The following is a 6,246-nucleotide window of genomic DNA, read 5'->3' as shown; positions in this document are numbered from 1 at the left end:
ACACCTTCAAGCTCCAGCCCTTCGGCTGCCCCTCCAAGCCTCGAAGCTTCAGCCCTTCATTGCAGCCTTCTTCACCACAGTTCTAGCCACCTTGTTGTAGTTTCGTCATAGCATCTCCACCTGATCCACATAACCCAAGGTAAAAATCTATTTTATCTTTTTCATTTGATTAATCCGGTATAAAAGATTAGTTTAAGACTGTATTTATGTTGCAAAACAAAAAAAAGAAAAGAAAAGAAAGATTTTGCCTTTTAGATTAAAGCTACGTATGGGAAGGGATCCGTCCGATCAATGGATCAGATCCTTTCTCATCAATAGCAAATATCAAACATAAGATCATATCTCCCCAATCACTTTGATTTTATTCTTGGTTACATGTAAATTTCGTGATTAGAAGCATTATATTTAATTTATGTTATTGCTTAATAGGTATTTTACTTAGTTTCATCCATGTTTGCTTATTAGTTTGTAGTTTTCAATCTAGGCGTAGAGTCCAGTTGTTATTTCATGGATGTATTTTCATTTTCAAATCCTAAAAATTTCATGATAGTCGTGATTATTTGTCTTTGATTTCTTCTAAAATTTTGATTTAATTTGGGTTTTGCAACCCCATTAAATAAATCAAATCCCAAACCAGGATTTTTCATTTCTGGAACTTCCAATTTCTGCTTTAGCAGACAAGAATCTTTGGAATCACCCTTGTGGGAGATTCGAATCATCTTCCAAAAATCATAGTGGATTCATAATTGAATCTACTAGTGATCTGGAAATTTTTAGGTTTTGCATTGCATATAGTTTAATTTCTGCAAAATTCCAATATCTGATGTATGATCCATGTGCATTTATTTCAAATCCACTATGGTTTACACGAATGGCACGTGCACAAGCTTTTATGGAGTTTATAAACTCGTTGGGATTCGTATTTATGGCCATAGTTAGAATACGAAGAAAACCAAGATTTATGATCTTTATATCAGCCACATTCAACCTACACTCTTAGGCTAACTTCAAAAATGTACTGTATTTCTCAAAGTTTCAAAAGGATTTCCCAATTCCTCAATGAAATTCCCTTTTCAAATTCATATTCACTCATTCATATCATTCAAATTGCATTATTTTCAAACTCATTTTCCAATTTCAATTTCAGAAAATTCAGTTTTCTCAAGAATTTCCAAGTCTTTCTCAGGATCTGGTTTTCTCAAAATTCTAAGTTTTCAAATGACATTTAAAAGCATTTCCCAAGCTCAAATCAAGATTTTCCTATGCTTTAAAATTCTCAAATTTCAAAATCCCAAGTTTTCAGAAATCCATCTTCTCAGAATTCCCGTTTTCCTGAGAATTCATTTTCCTTTTCAAAAATCCTTTTCCAATGAATTTCTTGAGTTTTTCAGAATTCTCAAATCCATTTCCTCAGAAAAGCAATCTAAATCTCAAAATCGATTGTCCAAAGTACAAGTTTTCCTGAGTATTCATTTTCCAATGCAAATTTTTGATTTCCAATAAACTTCAATGATTTTCCCAGGAATTCAATTTTCAAGTATTTTTTCAATCGTTTTCCAAGCATAATTCAATTTTACAAAGCAGACACCATATTTTCTCAAACTTGCATTATTTTTAGAATTTCATAGCACAAGCCTGATTCTTTGTGCATTCTAGGAAAAATAGAGCATAATTTAGATATTTGAGTCAAGTTAAAGCACCTAATTGGTCCTTGGTTCAATTACCCCTGATAAAGGCACCAGGAACGGTTGAACCTCGTACCGACAGGCGGATCCCATTCCACGGAATTTTCCCACAAATTTTCAAAACGGAGGCGAGTTAATTTTCAAAACCATTTTCAAAACTTTGGTCGAGTGTTATCATTTCAAAAATTTTACTTTTTGCGAGTCAAACTGACCTTTGAAAAAGATTTTGAAAATAACTCGCCTCCGTTTTTAAAATGCAGGATAATTCCGAAAAATGGGACTCGCCTGTCGGTACGAGGTTCAACCGTTCCTGGCGCCTTTACCAGGGGTAATTAAACCAAGGATCAATCTACTGCTTTGCTCTGTTCAACTTGTCTAAACCATATTCTAATTCCTAAATGCACAAAGAATCAGGCATGTGCTATGAATTTCTGAAAATGCATATTTGAAAACATGATGTTTGCTTAGAATATTGAAAATATTTGGAGATTCTTGGAAAATATAACACTTGGAAAATTGTAAATCATGGTTGAAATATTGTATCTGAGAAAGTGAAAATCGATTTCTGAAGTATTCAAGAGATTTTTGTGAAAATCGATTCTGAAAAATGTGAAATAACTTGGAAAAACTTGATTTTTTTTATTTCAAACTTTGAAATTGAAAATATAACTTATAAAATCAAATTTGGAACTTGGGAAATACTTGAAATATCCTTGGCAAACACATATTTTGAGAAAATCGATTTTTTAATAAGACTTAGAAGATTTTGAGAAAATGAACTTCTTTGAATTGAGATTTGAATTGGAATTGGCAAATGCATGACATGAATGAATATAGATTTGAGGAATTGAGAAAATCTTTTTTTATTTTTGAGAAATGCAGTGCATTTTTGAAGTTAGCCTAAGAGTGTAGGCTGAATGTGGCTAATGTGAAGATCATAAATCTGGGTATCATTCATATTCTGACTATGGCCATAAATACAAATTCCACCAAGTTTATAAACTTCATAAAAGCTAGGGTATGTGCCATTTGTGTAGACCATAGTGAATTAATAAAATGTGCATGAATTGGCATACATGGCAGTTATATATCAAAGTTTAAACTATATGAAATGCAAATCCTAATCTATGCAGGAATTTAAATTCTTATTCCAAAGTTAATTACAATTTACATCACTAATTAAATTTAAATATAGAAAATAAAGGAAAAAAAAGTCTTCAATGTTCCTGCAAAACTAGAAAGCTTGGTTAGTGAATATATGTTGGCTTTTCTAGGTTTATCCAGTAATATCTAGAAATTACTGGATTTTGCTAGACATAAGCCTTTTTCCATGATTCCCTTAAATCAAAATTGATAAAAAATGAAATAAAATGGAATAAATATGAAAATGGAATTTGCAATTTCGAAATTGGGTTCAAAATGACTAAAATGCCCCTAATAACAAGACTATGGCCTTGAAATTAGGGTTTTTAGAAAGATATTTGATAAAATGCAAGTTTTGAGGTTCAAATGAAAATAAATCAAACTAAATATGAGATGACATGATTAAAAATATGAAAATTAGGGTTAGGGATTTCGAAATTTAGGTCAAATGACCAAATTGCCCCCGATAGCAAGACTATGGCCTTGAAATCAGGGTTTTCTGAAATAGATTTTGGCAAAAACTTAGGTTTTATGCACTAAATGAAATCAAATGAACATCAAATTAAACCTAAAGCATCCTAATATGATTATGAATATGATTATGAATATGATTAAACCCTAAAAATATATGCTTATGCACGAAAATCCAAGAATATCACAAATTTTGTGATTTTTGTAGTGTTTTGGAATTCTTCGGGTACCCTGTTTTGCAATTCAAACTATTCAAGCATCAAACGAATTCTAAAAATCCTAAAAATTGGTACCTGCACTTGTTATAACCCTAATATCAAATTAGAATTATAAAAATATTTTTTTGAAATTAAATTAATCCGAAAATAGCATCAAACCCTAAAAATATGCTATTTTTGACCTAGTTCCCCAACCAGTCTCAGTCAAAGGCCCGAACCAGGGGTCAAACCTCCATGGAAATCTATGAAATTTTACAGAGAACAAATAGACAAGAAAACAGAACTTTTCCTATTTACATATTTGAAAAAACCTTTAAAACCAGGGAGATACCCATCCGACAATCCGGACTTGAATATATTGATTTTAACTTTGGTCCTGACTGATACTTTCAATTGAAAATTCCGGGATAAATAGCAATACTCATTCAAAATATCTGAGATTTTAACAGTGAACATTTGACATAAAAATAACAATACTCACTTTTTATAGATCATGAATCGGATCTGTAGTTTGGGATTTATAAACAACACAAGTCTGATTAGGGTTTTGGTAAACCCTAACGAGTTTTAAATTGAAAATCAGAGTCTCTGACAGATGAAAAATACTAAACAGTAATCAAAAATTCTAAAATTTCACAGTAGACATATCTAATCAATGTGAATCCATGGCATTTTACAGATCTAAAATCGGATATAAAATGAGAAAAATATCATCACAGCAAGTTACCTTCTTGATTTTAACAACGATTTTAAAGTTTTAAAAACCTGATTTGGTGCCTGATTTTTTTGACAAGGTTCCCGAAGTCCAAAATCTTTTATTTTTTTACAGTAGTTCAATAACATATGAATTCATCACATATAAAAAAATCAGAAATAAACAACAAGGATTTAAATCCGAAATAACATTATCTTTTCTGTTCTAAACCAAAAACACACAGAAATCTAAGAAACTATAAAAACTATGCATTAATTAATGTAAAACAATAAAATAAACCATAAAACAGTAAAATAAAATTGATTTATATGCTGGAAAACGTGTAATAAACATGAATAAGCAAAGAAATAAATAAAATACAGGGAATTCATGGCTGAAATTTGCTTTCACCTTTGAAATCATGGATTTAACCCATTTAACGGGTAAATCTCACGTTTCGTCGGTTAAGAACATGAAAAATGTACCTCTCATCGATTCTAATGGATTAGAATCCTTGAAATCACCCTCAAACTGAGTTAGATCATCTTTTTGGGTCGCTTTTGGGGTTCTTGGATGAAATCCATGAATACAAGACTTTCCATGGTGAAATCTATTGAAAAATTATAAAAAACTAATAAAATAATAATAAAATAATATTAAATAAACTCACCTTGGGGATGCAGCTGAAATAGAGGAAGGTGGAGGTGATGGAGAGGAGAGAGAAGCCACGAAAAATTGAGAGAAAAGGAGCCCTCTTTTGACCCCCTTAGGTCCCTTTTTATAGTTTTTCAAAAAGTCACTTAATTAGGGTTAATTAAGAGGTTTTTCATTTTTTCAGGACTCTTTCTAATAAATCCACTAAGGGCAACAATTTTTTGTGGTTTCCTAACCCTAAATGAACTCTAATTAATACCTAATTAAACCCTAAAAAGTCCAAATGTGACACCACCTAGTATGGACCCACATTTGGTTTTTAAAACCTGAATTTAAAACCTTTATAAACCAATGGTTTAAAAGTTAAATAAAATGGATTTTTAAAATTGATTTTGACTCCTCTAAACCCCTAACCTAACTAGGACAATGACTAACCCTAGTCTAACCTTGACTTATTCAAATGTGGCGCCACCCCGAGTGGGCTCCACTTGAATTTTCAAAAAATGATTTTTAAACTTGAAAATCAGAGGTTTTTGAAAAGAAATTCAAAAGTAGACTTTGAGATTGAAAGTTTTGAAATGGCACAGAGTTCTAACTGGGTCAGAACTCCTCTGGATATGGCGTCAACTGAGTGGACCCCACATCAGAGTTTTGAAAATTTGAAATAAATACTGAAAATGGCTTTGAAAAGGGGTTAAAATCAATAGTTGAAATTCAAAGATTTTTGAAAATAGAGTCGCAAGCGAACTGGACTCTGAGATTTTGGGTTTTAAAAGCCAAATAAAGGAGTTTTTGAAAAGATTTTATCAAAAATGATGAAATAAGTCAGAAAATACTGTCAGGGTTAGACTCCTAACTCAATCAGGACTCTGAAATAGAGTCCTGGATTAACTGGACTTTACAAAATGACCTAATTTGTTAAAACAAATGGAAATAAAAAAAAAATAGAGTAAAAACAAACTTCAAAACAGACTCCTGACTGGACTAGGACTCTGGGACAGAGTCCTGATCGGACCGAAACTTTAGATTTTTTTGGTATTTTCTAAAAAACAGACGAAAGAACTTGTGAAAACAGTGAAAACAATAATAAATATTGGAATAAAACAGAGTTCTGATTCAACTGAGACTCTGGGGACAGAGTCCTAATTTAAACTAGGACTCTCAGATTTTTGGATTTTCTGAGAAAACAAATGAGAGAATTTTGAAAAAACAGTTAAAAACAGGATAAAATTGAAGTTTTGGTTCAGAGTCCTGATCTGATTAGGACTCTAAGATTTTTGAGATTTTTGATAAGTGAAGGAATCCAGAAGCGACACCACCTAAATGGGCCTCATCTGAGAATTAAAATCAATTGAAATTGAGTTTGAAATGAATCCAGATC

This window comes from Nuphar pumila, chromosome 2 (assembly GCF_984573655.1).
Source record: "Nuphar pumila chromosome 2, dmNupPumi1.hap1.1, whole genome shotgun sequence".
NCBI classification, from domain to species: Eukaryota; Viridiplantae; Streptophyta; class Magnoliopsida; order Nymphaeales; family Nymphaeaceae; genus Nuphar; species Nuphar pumila.
This window is presented reverse-complemented; position numbering follows the sequence as displayed.